This window comes from Schistocerca piceifrons, chromosome 6 (assembly GCF_021461385.2).
Source record: "Schistocerca piceifrons isolate TAMUIC-IGC-003096 chromosome 6, iqSchPice1.1, whole genome shotgun sequence".
Taxonomy (NCBI): Eukaryota; Metazoa; Arthropoda; class Insecta; order Orthoptera; family Acrididae; genus Schistocerca; species Schistocerca piceifrons.
This window is the reverse complement of record NC_060143.1, coordinates 174,176,532-174,195,934: the sequence shown is the minus strand read 5'-3', so window position 1 is coordinate 174,195,934 and position 19,403 is coordinate 174,176,532. Positions and strand designations below refer to the sequence as shown.

Here is a 19,403-nt window from a genome sequence, read left to right as displayed (position 1 = left end):
ATACTGTGCGGTGGAATGAATGAATGTTAATCCGACATATTTAAGAAGTGTAGCTAAACTTATTATTACCTTGTATTTTGAAGAAGTAACGATGAAACTAAGTGAAAGTAGACGCAGTTTTCATAATTTATAAATGACTCTGCACTTCCTTCGTAAAGTAAAGAATACAACGATTGTATGAAATTTGCTGGCCACCGCACATAAATTGCTTTAAGGGTAAACAGGACAAGACAGTAGTGGCAAGTAGCGGAGAACAGCTTAAGGACCTGCTAACAGGGAAGGATACAGCAGAGTTAATGAAAGTCATATCTCGTGTAAGTCTCAAAGTCACACAAGTTGCAGCAGGGTGCCTGTATTCTGCAGGCGGCAGAAGCGGAAAGGGAATAACTTTCTTTGGCAGACAAATTCAAGAGATATAATTTTCTTGAAATTGAAAAGATTCTGAAACTTGGCATCTGTATCAGAATGTAAAGAGACCTTGTAATGGTACTTGAATTACGCAACCATTCAATCATTACGGCACCTCACCTGAACCTCTCGATACCAGCTATATTCTACTGTGTTTCTGCAAAGTAGTTGACATATTTCTGAGACAACATTCAGATTTGATTTCATTTGTGATACGTCTATATGTTTATATTGCAATGATATTATTCTTATGTGTATTCTTTCTTTTGTCACTATGATCTTTGACGTACTTGTAACTCTGATTTTTGGGCGCGTAAGCGATTATTAGTTAGTTGTTAAGTTGTTAGAGAGTCGGACGTGGAGAAGGTCAAGTCTTGGACGTCATGTTGGAAAGACGCATATTATAGTTGGCTTATAAAATGTGAGGAAGATGTTTTCAAGTATGTTTTGTATTGTGAAGTGGTGTTTTGTGTGATACGTGATATTGCAATAAAAGCAGTTAAAAGGAAGTGTAACTTAAATTCGGAGTGCTGATTATTTTTTTACATCACCGTTGTGCTAACTATGAAAGGTTTAATCTCCAAGAATGGTTTGAGAAGCGCATCTAAAAACTTTTGAATATAGCAGAATAATACCTAGGCCTCTTTGCATCCGAGCTTGGAATCATAACCACCTAGATTTTCAAAGATTGAGCCATGATTTTACGACGAGACCTGCGTGGGAAACACAAAAAGATGAGTGCCTAGTTTTTTCATTATTACATGAAATGACTATTAACTGTGCTCTAATGACACCTGCCACATGATATGACTGTTGTTGCCCGATAATGCAGTATTTAGCAGCGTGAGCAACACCACAATCGTTATTAAAATTTTGACTTTTGTTGTGGTAGGGTTGTTAGAACCTGGATGGCGATGAAACTGAAATGTATTAATAAATATTTTTACAAAGTGGTGCTTCACAGTTGATAAATTGTTTAGACAGTCAAATACCAGGTAAATTGTTTTTGTTCTACAGTCAGTTTGTTTTTCAGACCACCTTCAGGAACTGAGACGTGAAAACTACGAAAAGAACTTAATTCATCAACACGGAAATAATTCCTGAGGGTACTTTCGTTCCGTCTTTACAACTACAAGAATGTGCGTGTTTTTTCATCAGACATGTTACGCCTTATTGAGGTAAAACATCATCAGAGGTGGTGATTTCTGCTTGATCTCTCGGCTACATCAGGAAATGCCGTCTGCTAGCACGTCTTTGGGGTCTTTCTTCATTAGACACTGATATTTGTAGTCTAATTTTTCGTTGCTTTACAGAACTATGTATTTCTTACGTTTTACACAGCACAGTTTTTCGTACACTACCGCAGTCGTAAATATGGTTGGTTCAAATGGCTCTGAGCAATATGGGACTTAACATCTGAGGTCATTAGTCCCCAACAACTTAGAACTACTTAAACCTAACTAACCTATGGATATCACACACATCCTTGCCCGAGGCAGGATTCGAACCTGCGACCGTAGCGGTGCGCGGTTCCAGACTGAAGCGCCTAGAACCGCTCGGCTATAAAGGCCGGCTCGTAAATATGGACAACATACATTGGCTTTACTTACAAAAATCATCAACACAGTCTACATGTGTTCACATTATGATTCCAATTACCATTAAATGTTTGGAAATCATAATGTGTAGATGAGTAGGCCTACACTGTTGGAAAACTTTTGTAAGTATAGCTAATGTGTGGTATCGATAGTATTTATATACTAAGATGGTATCTGTTCTTTCAGACATGTCCTAAAGAACAGATACCATCTTCTTCTTCTGTGCGAATGCACAAGCAGTACCAGAACTCTTACGGGAATCGGCAACGCGCCGCGAGTAATGAGTATAATGTGCGGGGGCACTACGAATGTAGTGCGGGACAATACGTTGAGTATGTGGGTTTCACGGGAGGCCGGCCAGAGATAAATCCCTGCAGTCGCGCTATCGTCTGTGTCCTCGGTGGCTCAGATGGATAGAGCGTCTGCCATGTAAACAAGAGATCCCGGGCTCGTGCCCCGGTCGAAGGATACATTTTCATCTGTCCCCTTCGACGTATGTCAACGCCTGTAAGCAGCTAAGGGTGTTCATTTCATTGTAAATCGATAGTGGTTGTTTACAGTTCTTTCCGCTTTGGAAAACTAAGTCTGTTTCGTACGTGTTCACGTTCAAGCATCTAAAAATGTTTGGGAAATCCTTCAGATATTTCTTAAATCCATTATTTAAATCAACACTTCCGTCAAATGATAGTACAGACTTGAGCTAAATGAGTATACACTAAAGGAATAACCGAATTTGAAATTCCACTGAATTTTCTCATTTTGAGAAGACAAAAGGAGCGATCTGTTTTACTTGCACAAAATATTCAGAAGCCAAGATTGCATAAATATTTCGTTATTCAAAACAACCAGTTCTGACACACTTTGCAGGTCTTAAACAATCTTTTTGTTATGAAACGTGTTCACTTTAAGTTGGACCTCACGCCAACTTGTCATGTGCATAAAAAGCAGCAAATTATAAAAGATATATATATATATATATATATATATATATATATATATATATATATATATATATAAAATAAGCACTAAACGAAAAAACTACAAAGAACGAAACTCGTCTAGCTTGAAGGGGGAAACCAGATGGCGCTATGGTTGGCCCGCTACCCGCTAGATGGCGCTGTCATAGGACAAACGGATATCAACTGCTTTTTTTAAAAATAGGAACCCCCATTTTTTATTACATATTCGTATAGTACGCAAATAAATATTAATGTTTTAGTTGGACCACTTTCCTCGCTTTGTGATAGATGGCGCTGTAATAGTCACAAAGGTATAAGTACGTGGTATCACGTAACATTCTTCCAGTGCGGACGGTATTTGCTTCGTGATACATAAACCGTGTTAAAATGGACCGTTTACCAATTGCGGAAAAGGTCGATATCGTGTTGATGTGTGGCTATTGTGATCAAAATGCCCAATGGGCGTATGCTATGTATGCTCCTCGGTATCCTGGACGACATCATCCGAGTGTCCGAACCTTTCGCCGGATAGTTACGTTATTTATGGAAACAGGAAGTGTTCAGCCACATGTGAAACGTCAACCACGACCTGCAACAAATGATGATGCCCAAATAGCTGTTTTAGCTGCTGTCGCGGCTAATCCACTCATTAGTAGCAGACAAATTGCGCGAGAATTGGGAATTCCAAAAACGTCGGTGTTGAGAATGCTACATCAACATCGATTGCATCTGTACCATTTTTCTATGCACCAGGAATTGCATGGCGACGACTTTGAACATCGTGTACAGTTCTTCCACTGGGCACAAGAGAAATTACAGGACGATGAAAGATTTTTTGCACGCATTCTATTTAGCGGCGTAGCGTCATTCACCCAACAGCGGTAACATAAACCGGCATAATATGCACTATTGGGCAACAGAAAATCCATGATGGCTGCGACAAGTGGAACATCAGGGACCTTGGCGGGTTAATGTATGGTGCGGCATTATGGGAGGAAGGATAATTGGCCCCCATATTATCGATGGCAATCTAAATGGTGCAGTGTATGCTGATTTCCTACGTAATGTTCTACGGATGTTACTGCAAGATGTTCCACTGCATGACTTACCGAGCGAGGTGGCGCAGTAGTTAAACACTGGACTCGCACTTGGGAGGACGACGGTTCAATCCCGCGTCCGGCCATCCTGATTTAGGTTTTCCGTGATTTCCCTAAATCGCTCCAGGCAAATGCCGGGATGGTTCCTTTCAAAGGGCACGGCCGACTTCCTTCCCCGTCCTTCTCTAATCCGATGAGACCGATGACCTCGCTGTCTGGTCTCCTTCCCCAAAACAACCCCAACCCCCAACTCAACCCCAACTGCATGACTTAATGGCGATGTACTTCCATTTTGATGAATGTCCGGAACATAGATCGCGTGCGGTTGAAGAGGTATTGAATAACATATTTCATGACAGGTGGATTGGTCGTCGAAGCACCATACATGGCCCGCACGTTCACCGATCTGACGTCTCCGGATTTCTTTCTGTGGGGAAAGTTGAAGGATATTTGATATCGTGATCCACCGACAACGCCTGACAACATGCGTCAGCGCATTGTCAATGCATGTGCGAACATTACGGAAGGCGAACTGCTCGCTGTTGAGAGGAATGTCGTTACACGTATTGCCAAATGCATTGAGGTTGACGGATATCATTTTGAGCATTTATTGCATTAATGTGGTATTTACAGGTAATCACGCTGTAACAGCATGCGTTCTCAGAAATGATAAGTTCACAAAGGTACATGTATCACATTTTAACAGTAAAATGGTCTAACGTACCTAAGTTCTGTATTTTAATTTAAAAAACCTACCTGCTACCAACTGTTCCCCTGAAAGTGTGAGCCATATGTTTGTGACTATTAGAGCGCCATCTATCACAAAGCGAAAAAAGTGGTCCAACTAAAGCATTCATATTTCTTTACATTATACACTAATATGCAATAAAAATGGGGGTTACTATTTGAAAAAATAACGCAGTTGATATCCGTTTGACCTATGGCAGCGCCATCTAGCGGGCCAACCATACCGCCATCTGGTTTCCCCCTTCAAGCTAGACAAGTTTCGTTCTTTGTAGTTTTTTCGTTTGACGCTTATTTCGTGAGATATTTGGCCCAGTCACGATTGGGTGGTCCATTGATCGTATATATATATTGAACACGTTTCATAACAGTAAGTTCTTTTAAGACCGGAAGATGTCCAAACTGATTGTTTTCAATAAAGAAATATTTATGCGACCTCTTGGCTTTTGAACGTTTTTAACACATGAAACTCCGCTCTCAACTCCTGAAATTTAATAAATATTTAGATGTCAGCCAATCACTGTTGTAGCACGAGAATGATAGCCTTGTCTGTCGATTTACGGTATTTTCAGTTTGTAGCCCCTCTACATCCAATAACAGCTCTCCACTTAGTGCTGTTGCGTACAATAAACACAACGCTTGTAACCATAGATGATAAATTTATGGCAGCGAAAGGACCCTTAATGTCATGGAAAATGTTCTGAATACTCAATGCTGTGAAAGCATTGCTTTGTCTCACAGTATACCTGAATTTGGGACGCATCTATCTGTCCACCAGTACCAACGACAATGACCGTTGGCGGGGAACGCTGTTGTCTATGCGGAGGCTCCAACCCTCTATGGCTGTAATAAAATGCAGGAAGATCTGCAGAGGACAAACTATTGGTACAGAGACTAGGAGCTGCCCCGTCAAAAATAAAGGTACTGTATTACACGTAAATGCGGGGACGAGGTTAACTACAGTTCGATAACACTATGTGTAATAAATGACAGGAAACAGTGACAGTCAAAAAATACATATGTGTATTCGATGCGATGGGAAGTGGATTGACCGCATAAGAAAAAGTGTAGGAAAAGCAGATGCCAGGATGGAATCCACTGGAATAATGAAAGAAATGGCTTGTGACTGACTCGCTCGACCGATTATGAAGTATGGATCCTTACCCGGTTTCAGTGATAAAAGCTATAGAGGTGGTCCAGTCAAGAATGGTGGATTCGTCAAGGGTTCGTTTAGTAAGAGCTATGGATGCTAACCTGACTCCCGTGGAAGACGCTACAATATAGACACTGTGCATCACGGAGATGTCTACTGCTAAAATTCCGAAAGCGTAATTTCCATAAAGAGCCTGCAATATATTACTTTCTCCCACACAAGTGTCGCGAAATGACTATGCCGAGATAGTCAGATAAATTACTGACACTCTATCTTCAAAAATGGTTCAAATGGCTCTGAGCACTATGGGACTTAACTTCTAAGGTCATCAGTCCCCTAGAACTTAGAACTACTTAAACCTAACTAACCTAAGGACATCACAAACATCCATGCCCGAGGCAGTATTCGAACCTGCGACCGTAGCAGTCGCGCGGTTTCGGACTGAGCGCCTAGAACCGCTAGACCACCGCGGCCGGCACTCTTTCTTCCCACACGACATTCGTAAACGTAATAGGGAAGCGGAGAAATGAATGCGGTATCAAAAGCACCTCCTGCCACGCACCACATGCTGGGTTGCTGAGTATGCAGAGGGCTGTTCCACAGCAGTTCTGAGAGCCTTCCGAAAATCGCTGTGTGACTGGCGCCCCTCTCATCTACGACGGTCTGTAGACCGATTGAAGGAGAAATGCGCCCTCTTAGTAGAATAATTATCCTGCTGAGAACTGATTCCTACCAGCGTGCAAAAGATATGTTATAACTTAATTGTACATGTTGTCTGTGGTGTAAACTTAATAAGTATGCTTTTATAAATGCTGGAATTTATTATCTTTTGTGTCAAATATTATCAGCAGAATATTTTAGGGAAATTATCAGTTGATTTCGTTGGCCACGAAACGGTAAAATAAGAAAATAATGTGTTGGCTGTTATGGTTATTCTGAATATCGCCATTGTAACTCGTTTTGTTGATGACCCTCACATATTTATGACAGATTTTGTGGAACTGTGTTATCAGTTCTTACTGGATACAGCTGAGCGACAGGAATACGAATATTATAAGTGATTCTAACGACTTTGCTGTCCTAGAAACGGTAAAATAGAAGTAACTCATTTCGTAGTTATTGTTGCTTTGTTTTTCTTTATCCACTGTCGGAACATATTTTCCGAATCAGCAATGTACGGGAAGGAAAGTTTAGAAGATGGCTATGGTGCAGAGATAAAATTAGTGTATCCGATTGACAGCGAAGGAACTGGTTATGTCACAGAAATAAAATTAGCTGAACCCAAAATAAAATGGCTCTGAGCACTATGGGACTTAACTTCTGTGGTCATCAGTCCCCTAGAACTTAGAACTACTTAAACCTAACTAACCTAAGGACATCACACACATCCATGCCCGAAGCAGGATTCGGACCTGCGACCGTAGCGGTCACGCGGTTCTAGACTGAAGCGCCTTTAACCGCACGGCCACACCGGCCGGCCCCCAAAATAGGTCCTTGTGCAACTGTGGTGTCAATACTTTCCTAGCTAATGCTGAGCGAAAGGAATACGGTCTTAAACATCAAAAGTGAGCTAACGTTCCTGTTCTACCAACTTTGTTGTCCGTGAAACGGTAAAATAAAAGTAACTCAGTTTATTTCCTAATTATTGCTATTTTGATTTTCTTTATCAGCGACTGAAGTGTATTTTCTGAATAACCCGCATATGCCTGTAAAGGACTGTTGACATGGTTACGATGCAGAAATAAAATTGTCTTAACAAAAGAAGAGAAATCGATTATGTCACAAAGCTAAAATCAACTGGCCCCAGAATAGATTCTTACGGAACTGTGGTATCAATACGTTCCTAGCTGCAGCTGAGCGACAGGGATACGGCCTTTGACATTAGAAGTGAGTTAACATTTCTATTCTAGCGACTTTCCTGTCCATGAAACGGAAAAACAATAATAACTGATCTAACTTCATAGTTATTGCTATTTTGATTTTCTTTATTGGACTTTGCAGCACATTTTCTGAATGGCCTACATGTATCTATGAAGGAATGTTTGGGAGATAGTTATGATATAAATATACAATTAATTTGTCTGATTGATAGAGAAGAGAATTGTTATGTCACAGAGATAAAATCAGCTAGTCCCAAAATAGATCCTTGTGGAACTGAGGTATCAGTACCTTCCTAGTTACTGCTGAGCGAAGGGAATATGGTCTTCAGCATTACAAGTAAGCTAACGTTTCTGTTCTAACGACTTTGCTGTCTGTAAAATTCAATTTATATCCTAGTTAGTTATTGTGAAGCTGATTCACTGAACCCTCTGCCAGGCACCTAAGTGTGATTTGCAGTGTATCCATGTCGAAGTAGATGTAGATATTACAGCTATTTTGATTTTCTTTATTGGACACTGGAGCATATTTTCTGAATGACCCATGTATATCTATAAATGGAAATGTCGTGTGGCTAGGGCCTCCCGTCGGGTAGACCGTTTGCCTGGTGCAGGTCTTTCGATTTGACGCCACTTCGGCGACCTGCGCGTCGATGGGGATGAAATGATGATGATTAGGACAGCACAATACCCAGTCCCTGAGCGGAGAAAATCTCCGACCCAGCCGGGAATCGAACCCGGGCCCTTAGGATAGACAGTCTGTCACGCTGACCACTCAGCTACCGGGGCGGACGTGTATATCTATGAAGGAATGTTCAGGAGATGGTTACAATGAAGAGATAAAATTAGTTTTTTTGAATAATAGAAAAGAAATTGGTCTCAGAGCTTATATAAATTGGCCCCAGAATAGATCCTTGTGGAAGTGTGGTATCAATACGTCCCTAGTTGCAGCTGGGGAACGGGAATACGGCCTTTAACATTACTGGTGAGCTAACGGTTTCTATTCTAATGACTTTGCCGTCCATAAAATGGTAAAACAAGAATAACTCACCTCACATCATAGTTATTCGTATTCTGATTTTATTTTCTGAATGACTCATGTCTATCTATGGAGTGTTTGGGAGATAGTTATGATACAGAGATGAAATTAATTTGTCAGAAAGAGAAGGAAATGGTTCTGTCACAGAGATAAAATCAGTTGGTCCCAAAATAGATCCTTGTCGAACTGTCGTATCAATACTTTCCGATCTTCAACTGAGCGACAGAGATGGGAACTCCTGCTGCAGAATCGAGCTAACCCCAATAACTTCGTCGCTCGTGGCAGGGTAAAATAAGAAAGAAAATATTTTAATAGAATGTGCAGTGAGCGCGGCGGCGATCGGAACAGGCCGGCCCGGCTTGTCGCGGCGCCTGCACTATGTCTGCGCGGTGAGTCAGCGCAGTGCCGCGGCGCGCAGCGCACGTTGACCTCGGGGTTAGGCTAGCAGCGCCCAAACCAGAACCAGACGCACCACTTAGTGGCGCCGCTGCGGCCAGCGCGGGTAACGCGCGGCCTGCCGAACCCAACGGGGCCTGCTCTGCTGTCTGGTGTCTGCCCTGCTCCAAACAGCGCGACTGCCTTCACCGTGTCCCGCCTGCAGGCGATCGCAGTGCCCACGTTCCATGAAATAGCATCACCACCACCGGCTTCAGGTCACATCTACAGAGATGGACCCAAACTAAAGTACGTGGATAAACTGCGATGCGTGTATTTCTGCACACAGTTATTCCGACTGCCAGAGAACGCGCAGATTACTTGTTCTACTGTTATCTAAAGACCCATCAAATACTGCCAAAACCTGATTTGAAATACCTCATTAACGCTTTCGCCAAGATAATCGACTTTGACGAAGGGCTGATAGTTATGGCCTCAGCCCTGGGAAGGACCATCTCGGAAATGGCGAAGCTGGCGTGTTACTGTCGTATCACTGGATAGTGGCTTATGGAAAGTGAAAGGAGTAGTAAGAGCCAACGTCTTGGGCGTCGGTGCCTCATCACATAAACTGTGCTCATCCACTCTGTAAAGAGCAGTATTTCTGTGGAAGATATGATAACAATGCTGATGCAGGGGTAGATGTTTCAGAGCGCACTGTTGAACATGGAACTCCACAGCAAACGACTCCCTGGTGTTTCCAAGTTGAACCATCGACATCAGTAACGTTATCAGCGAATTCAGGATAATCCAGATCTGATCGTGGACCAATGGAAATTTGTCACCTTCTTGGATGAGGCACCAGATCGATGGTCGTACCTGGATGCGTCGTCATTCAGGCGAACGGCTGCTAGAAACATGTCGCAGGTAGTTTGGGACAGTATTATGCTATGAGGGACATTCGCCTGAGTTCCATTGAACCTGTAGTAGTGATCAAACATACCTCGACAACGATGGACTACGTGAACAGTACTGTGGACCACTGACAACCATTCATGCTTGATGTCATCCTCGACGGCTATGGTATCTTTCGGCTGAGTATCTGTCCGAGTTGCAATGCCATAACTGAGGTACAGTGTTGTACAGTGCTTGAGGAGAATGTTGGTGAACTCACCTAGACATCTTGGCTACCACAGTGGCCTGAACTGAACCCAGACGAACACAGCCCGGACGCTATGGGGCGCCAGCTCCACGCTCACAAACCACTGGCACGAAATTTACGGAAACTGCGTGGCCTTTGCATAGAAATCTGATGCCATGGATCTGTAGACACCTGCCAAGTACTTTTCTAATCCACACCACGCAGATTCGTTCCCGTTTTGCACTCCAAAGGATAAACAACACCCATCGATGTATATCCTGTAAATGTACGTCAACATCATCTAGTGCAATGGTTCACAACCTGGGGAATTACCCACTAAAGGGGAAAATGAAATTTTCTGAGGGGTAAAAACTAAACGATTCGATTCTGTCCAGTAACGAAACTAAATTATTTTCAAAAGATCATTATTACTATCACAACTTTGTAAGACTCTAATATTGATTATACACTGAAACGCCAACGAAACTGATATAGGCATGCTTTTTTAAATACAGAGATATGTTAACAGGCAGAATACGGCTTTGAGGTCGGCAGCGCCTATATAAGACAACAAGTGTCTGGTCCAATTGTTAGATTGGTTACTGCTGGTACAACGGCAGGTTATCAAGATATCATTGAGTTTGAGCGTGGTGTTATAGTCGGCGCACGAGAGATGGGACACAGCATCTCCGAGGTAGCGATGAAGTGTGGATTTTCTGTACGACCATTTCACAAGTGTACCGTGAATATCAGGAATCCGGTAAAACATCAAATCTCCGAAATCGCTACGGTCGGAGAAAGATCCTGCAAGAACGAGACCAACGACTACTGAAGAGAATTGATCTACGTAACAGAAGTGCAACCCTTCCGCAACTTGCTGCAGATTTCATTGCTGGGCCATCAACAAGCGTCAGCATGCGATTCAACGAAACATCGATATGGGCTTCCGGAGCTTAGGCCCACTCGCGTACCCTCGATGAATGCACGACACAAACCTTTACGTCTCACCTGGGCCCGTCAACACCGACATTGGACTGTTGATGACTGGAAACATGTTACTTGGTCGGACGAGTCTCATTTCAAATTGTATCGAGTGGGTGGGCGTGTATGGGTACGGAGACAACCTCATGATTCCCTGTCCCCTGCATGTCAACAGGGGACTGTTCGAGCTGGTGGAGGCTATGTAGTGGTGTGAGGGGTGTGAAGTTGGAGTGATATGTTTCCTCTGATACGTCTAGATACGACTCTGACAGGTGACACGCACGTAAGCATCCTGTCTGACACCTGCATCCATTCCTGTCCATTGTGCATTCCGACGGACTTGGGCAATTCCAGCAGGAGAATGCTACACCCCAGAATTGCTACAGAGTGGCTCCAGCAAAACTCTTCTGAGTTTAACCACTTCCGCTGGCCACCAAACTCACCACACATGAACATTATTGAGCATAACTGGGATGCCTTGCAATGTGCTGTTCAGAAGAGGTCTCCCCACTCGTACTCTTACGGATTTATGGACAGCCTTGCAGAATTCATGATGTAGTTCCCTCCAGCACTACTTCAGACGTTAGTCGAGTTCATGCCACGTCGTGTTGTGGAACTTCTGTGTGCTCGCGGGGCCCTACAAGACATTAGGCAGGTGTACCAGTTTCTTTGTCTCTTCAGTGTATAAGTTATCAATAGTTACTTTTTCTCCAGTAGTAGCATTAATGCAGTGGAGGTTACAGTTTCCCGACATAACCCCCCAAATACATACATATGTAATGCTTTCTCCCGTACATCGCTGATGATAAAAGTGAGTCAATATACATACCGTATGCTAAATATTTCAAAAGTCTTCTCCAAGTTGTAGATGATGCCTGCAGTAGTTCAGAAATTGCTTCATTACTCGCTTATAAACAAATAAATGAATTAATTGACAGCACGACAGAGCAGTAATTACGTAAGGGCTAATACATTGTTGTACACTGTATTGTTATAATTATTTTTGCTATGACTATTAGTGGCTGTGGTCAGGCACAAAGCATTAAAAGCCTGAAGTCTTCCAATTTCGCCAGTTCAGAAGTCAGTAGTGCAGAACTCAAGTGAGTTACGAACAGTAAGTACGGTGCATGGATTTTAATTCGGTTGATTTTACATGGGTTTGTAGTGTACAGGTCCAGCAAGTACCGCAAAGGAGATGAGTAATGCAGGGGAAATAAATTGTACAAGTGTCTACCCTTATTGTGGATATTCAGCTTTCTTATCTGAGAAGGAATTGTGGGTTGCACTTGCGATCCCCCACGAATTCCTTCCTCATTCACACACACACACACACACACACACACACACACACACACACACATACACACACACACACAAACCAGATATCATTCATCTTTCATCATTTTCATTCGCCAGTTTAGTTAGGAGCTAAACTTGGCGATAAGGTGGGGGTCAAATTGTACTCAGGCATAATAGTCTAAGAAAGGTTGGAACCGCTGATCTAGTGCAACCCATAAGACTCTCATGTTTGTCTAAAACGCCAGATTCATTCAACAGCTAAAGGCACATTTTTACTCCAAAATCGACTGCAGTTAAATTAGAACAATAAACAGAGCTCAGTGGAAGAAAAGTAGTAAGTGAGTAAATCGTATTTATCGTCCGTACAAATTATACGATGCTGCCGTCCCCAGTTTCCAGCTCTATGAAGACAACAACATTACCGTAATTTCGCGGGTTATGATTGTGATATATGGAATGCTGCCATTAGCTTTCTTACATTTTAAGGTATCTAGCATAGCATATGATAAAGAATAAAAGTTTACGATATTTTCTAGCAAAGTAAAGCTTGCAATCGGCAGCAGGAGATAAGCGTACAGTCTTCCTGCAAACTGATGAGCAAACAAGCTGCTCTCCACTGTCCCCGTGCAGCTACCCCCATCGCCCCTCCCCCCTCCGTCTCCCTTCACCCCAACCAAACAACATTTCACGAAAAAACTTTTATATTTTTACTTTGGGGTTTGTCAATTTCATAGTTCATTACATAGTTACATAGTTTTCAGAAAACAAATTTGCATGGCATCAGTCTCAAAATGGCAAGGAATTTTAGAAAATTGCAGGCTGTAACAGAGGACACTTTTCAGGTGCTGGCTTTAGGGCTAGCCCATATGAGTAAGCTTGCTGACTGATCGGCTGTACCAAGCAGAACAAAAAATAACAATAAAAAATGCTCAATTCACAGGCAGGTCATACCTGATGATGACAGTAAGCTCGACACGGATCTTGAGTCCATGGGTGGAGCCGACAAACCACAGGAAGTTGAGCAATGCAAGACAGAAAGGGAAAGACCCTTCACTAGGGACACAAAACAACGGAAACATTCACCTTCTTAACAACAGGCTCTCATTCGTTTACATGTTCGCATAGCTGTAGTCTGGGAAACTGTGTTCACAGTCGTAATGCTAATGAAATACTGATAATGCCGAGAGCACACTCCGATTCTATATCATGTAAATCACATTTCTGGTGCGTAGTGCTAAAGTGATGTATTATGCATTATTGTAAATAATTTATTAATAATTTTGAAAAAATCATAACATTCTCTGAACGCAAATACGAGAGATATTCGGAAAGTAAGTTCCGATCGGTCAAGAAATGGAAACCACTATGAAAATCTAATAAAGCTTCGCACATGTGTGTTCGACAGTGTCTCTAATATGCCTGTCGGTTGCGTCACTTCGCTCTTTTCAGTTCTGAGCTCATGGTGAGCACATAAAGAAGAGTAGAAAATAGTGCCTCCCGCCAAGTATGAGGTCCTGGTGAGAGATTTCGCCTGATGTTATGCAGCCTACATAACAGAACTGCCACACGGTTCCTACTTCGTGACAATTCTCTGTCGCAATCTGCAGGGGAAATGAGAATGCTCCTGCAGCGTTTTCGATGGGAAGTGTTTGATCACCCACACTACAGCCCGTTACTGGCTCCCTCTGTGTTTCATCTCTGCTCACATTAACTATTGGCTATGAAGACAACATTTTCGCACAGCTATAGATGAGCGGAGAAAATTGACGGGAAGTACAGGCGGCTGCCTTCTATGATGAGGGTATTGGAAAGTTGGTACAACACTACGAGAAATGTCTAAATCGGAGTGGTGACTATGTAGAGCAGTGGCTGGAAGCTGTAGCTAACTGTTGCAGATAAAATATTTCTGATTTTCACAGTGGTTTCCATTTCGCGATCAATCGGAACTTACTTTCCGAATAGCCATAGTATTTGTGTGTTCAAATACCGGTTTCGATCGTTGTGATCATCTTCAGATTGATCTAACAAGAGCGAATGCAAGAGCGAATGTGAATGTTTATGAAAAAATGGGCATAATAATAGACTATCAACTATTACAAGCAGTATAGTAATATACTCGTACATGGTCTGGAATGTTGGCAAACATATCTCTCTTCATGAAGTTAACGGAGTAAGAAAATAAAACACATAACCGTAAATGACATCGTCACAAAGAGGAAAAGCATGATAAAATGGTAAACATTCATGGCGCATAAGGTCGGTTCGTCTCTGGCGCACTGTGTTTGCAACTATAGTGCAAACAGCTGAGGGAGTGTGGCTGCTGGGCGTTGCGGACCGAAGGTAGTTTCCAATGGTGTGATAAAAAGTCAGAAATATGATCGTACACATTCTGCACAAAACTAATCGGACATATTAAAATGCAATTAAAGAAAGAGCTAGAGTTTTAACATGGGCCCACAGGGAAATGTTAGTTTAAAATATAAAAGATACCTGCAAATAAGAGTCTATGAAATACAAAAATGGCTCTGAGCACTATGGGACTTAACATCTATGGTCATCAGTCCCCAAGAACTTAGATCTACTTAAACCTAACTAACCTAAGGACAGCACACAACACCCAGTCATCACAGTTCAATAAAGTTATTTGACAGCAGCATCTTAAAGGATTAAAAAATCATAGGCATCGCGGGCATATGTGCATATCAATAACGAATCTAAGAAACTGCGGACTGTGCGGGCCCAAGACATAATGCAAACGGACAGAATCAGAAATACAGATAATAAGAACTCTGAAGCTCTAAAGCTGGTTCCTAGTGGGTGTCTGTGACGTACACAAAGGTCATGTGGTGTCACCGCCAGACACCACACTTGCTAGGTGGTAGCTTAAATCGGCCGCGGTCCATTTAGTACATGTCGGACCCGCGTGTCGCCACTGTGTAATCGCAGACCTAGCGCCACCACCAAGGCAGGTCTCGTGATACGAGAGAGCACTCGCCCCAGTTGTACGAGAACCTAGCTACCGCCCAGTTGTACGAGAACCTAGCTACCGCCCAGTTGTACGAAGCCTTTCTCTCTCATTAGCCGAGAGACAGAATAGCCATCAGCTAAGTTAATGGCTACGAACTAGCAAGGCGCCATTAGCCATACAGTGATTGTACTTAAAGTCTTCTGTGTATCGTCAAGATCGAAGTACCACAAGGAATGAGTAAAGTTAAGTATTAAACATGCTCCGTACTTTTCTTCCTAACATTAATTACGTATCCTGTTCCAGTACATCACGCCCGTCTGCGTTAGTCTAGAGTGCCTTTTCAGCCATCTCAACTTCACGGTGTCGGCCCAGCTACCGACACAACAGGTCAAATAAGCGAACTGAAAGCACCATACGTATCAGAACATGATAAAAAAGAGGCAGTGGTCACGGCAGATTCGCCGAATCCGAGAGAAGGATATGTGAGAAGCGCAGAATCGGGGAAGAAACAGCGCGCCACTAGTACAAAAGACATCCAACATCCTGTCATATAATGAAAAATAGGCGGTGGGTGTAAATTCATTCTGTTCATTGGGAAGATAAATCTCTACTTCTTCCAAATCACTGAATAGAGCTACCTTAGGTGCAGTGTGCATATTGTAATGTACGTTAGTTACAATATGGTTGTGCGCAGTCAAGTGCTGTCCAAATGCAGCTCTCTTTGGTGGATGTGTGTGTTCTTTGAACCTAACGTTAACAATCCTGCCCGTTTGTCCTAGAGAAAACTTCTCTTTTGTATTCTACAGACGCCTGAAATTTATGGCTATATATTTTATTTGCTTACTCTGTTAACTTCATAAAGACAGGTATATTTGCTAACCGTCCAGACAATGTTTATTAAGATACAGCTTGTAATAGCTAATAGCCTACTATTAGCTACATTTTTTTTATAAATATGTGCATTTTCTTCTTTTAGACCACTCTGAAGATGATCATGATGATAGAAACCGGTAATTGAATAAAGAAGTTTAAAAATCTCTCAAACGGCTCTGAGCACTATGGGGCTTAACATCTGTGGTCATCAGTCCCCTAGAACTTTGAACTACTTAAACCTAACTAACCTAAGGACAGCACACAACACCCAGTCATCACCAGGCAGAGAAAATCCCTGACCCCGCCGGGAATCGAACCCGGGAACCCGGGCGCGGGAAGCGAGAACGCTACCGCACGACCACGAGCTGTGGAAAATAAAGAAGTACTTGCGACCATGGCTATTTCAGATTTACAAAATTTCGCAAAATTCCTCATCAAGTCATTAATATTGTCATTCCGGGTGTTCTGCAGAGTCCATTTTATGCACAATTTTTCGACAACCGACCCATGCGTCTTCTTAACTCGGCAGCGGCAGTGAGCTGGAGTAGGGAGTTAGGAGAGGCAGCCACATATGTGTACCGCAGGTAAGAGAAGATGCCATCACTGCGGGCGCGGTACTCACCGGAAGGTCTACGAGGCGGCGTCAGCTGCGGCTGCCCGAGGCGCGATTGGAGACACGTGCTGCTGGGTCCGTGGGTGGCGGCAGAGCCAACCGTCTAGGAGGCGTGGCCGCGCGGGCGGCGGGGGCGGTCTCTGCTCGCGGCGGGCACGGCCCGTGACCGCCTGCCAGCCCTGCGCACAACAACAACAACACACACACTTCCAGCTGCTGCTAGCTGACGCCGCCACATCAGCGGAAGGTTGCCATAATGTTACATCAGCGCGGTAAACTACAGTTATGTGCACTACTGGCCATTAAAATTGCAACACCAAGAAGAAATGCAGATGGTACACGGGTATTCATTGGACATATATATTGTACTAGAACTGACATGTGATTACATTTTCACGCAATTTGGGTGCATAGATCCTCAGAAATCAGAACCCAGAACAATCACCTCTGGCCGTAATAACGGCCTTGATACGCCTCGGCATTGAGTCAGAGCTTGGATGGGGTGTGCAGGTACAGCTGTCCATGCAGCTTCAACACGATACCACAGTTCATCAAGAGTAGTGACTGGCGTATTGTGACGAGCCAGTTGCTCGGCCACCGTTGCCCAGACGTTTTCAATTGGTGAGAGATCTGGAGAATGTGCTGGACAGGGCAGCAGTCGAACATTTTATGTATCCAGAAAGACTCGTACAGGACCTGCAACATGCGGTCGTGCATTACCCTGCTGAAATGTAGGGTTTCGCAGGGATCGAATGAAGGGTAGAGCCACGGGTCGTAACACATCTGAAATGTAATGTCCACTGCTCAAACTGCCGTCCATGCGAACAAGGGGTGACCGAGACGTGTAACCAATGGCACCCCATACCATCACGCCGGGTGATACGCCAGTATGGCGATGACGAATACACGCTTCCAATGTGCGTTCACCACGATGTCCGCCAAACACGGGTGCGACCATCATGATGCTGTAAACAGAATCTGGAACATCCGAAAAAATGACATTTTGCCATTCGTGCATCCAGGTTCGTCGTTGAGTACACCATCGCAGGCGCTCCTGTCTGCGATGCAGCGACAAGGGTAACCGCAGCCGTGGTCTCCAAGCTGATAGTCCATGCTGCTGCAAACATCGTAGAACTGTTCGTGCAGATGGTTATTGTCTTGCAAATGTCCCCATCTGTTGACTGAGGGATCGAGACGTGGCTGCACGATCCGTTACACCCATGCGGATATGATGCCTGTCATCTCGACTGCTAGTGATACGAGGCCGTTCGGATCCACCCTACTGAACCCACCGATTACATATTCTGCTAACATTCATTGGATCTCGACCGACCGACGCGAGCAGCAATGTCGCGATACGATAAACCGCAATCGCGATAGGCTACAATTCGACCTTTATCACAGTCGGAAACGTGATGGTACGCATTTCTCCTCCTTACACGAGGCATCACAACAACGTTTCACCAGGCAACGCCGGTCAACTGCTGTTTGTGTATGAGGAATCGGTTGGAAACTTTCCTCATGTCAGCACCGGCGCCAACCTTGTGTGAATGAATCATTTGCATATCACAGCATCTTCTTCCTGTCGCTTAATATTCGCGTCTGTAGCACGTCATCTTCGTGGTGTAGCAATTTTAATGGCCAGTGGTGTATTTAACGTTTTATTGGTTTGCAGGTCCATTTTGCAGTACTCTTAGACACTGGACTACTCGCAAGCCAGCCTCTGCAGCATGCCCCTATAGAGGTAAAACAAAATGGAGCAATCGATTAATAAAGTGGAGTATTGTATGATAATCCGTTTTCTGGATTTGAAGAGAAATGATGTCAGAGCAACCCATGCTGATGTGGTGGAAGTGTGCAAAAAGTATCATGAAGGGACACAGTGGGCAGGCAGAGTACATCCATCTGTTGTGGGCAAACAAATCCGTATGACTAAAACCAAGTGGCAGACCATTCCTCTGTCGAAAACAGAATATGGCATGTGAAGTGTAGGCTTCAGTGCTCCAAGACTGTTCTAACACAGTCGACAATGTAGAAAGCGAAAGTAAGTCGAGGCTCACTTTTAAACGAAGTGCACTGTATTTTGACATCACGGAAGTCGCTAGACATTTGTTGGCACGACGGCCAACTTACATTCAAAAAGCCCACCGAACCGAGGGAGTTAGTGGAAATGGTACGGCTATGTCGGGCAAGTCCATATGACTGAGTCATTATGGACGTGAGGCCCACAGTGGAGCAAAGCAAACTATGAAGACATGTGGATTCGCCACCGCCAAAAAAG

The 19,403-nt window shown here is 43.5% G+C and overlaps 1 protein-coding gene across 1 annotated transcript in view; it reads right to left on the bottom strand.

Moving 5' to 3' along the window:
* Positions 1–17,301, bottom strand: part of LOC124803217 — a 163,469-nt gene extending 146,168 nt beyond the window's left edge. Inside the window, exon 1 of the mRNA XM_047264397.1 lies at positions 17,132–17,301. The gene's annotated coding sequence lies outside the window, so the exon portion shown is untranslated. The remainder of the gene's footprint in view (positions 1–17,131) is intronic.
* Between the last annotated feature and the right edge of the window lie 2,102 nt (positions 17,302–19,403).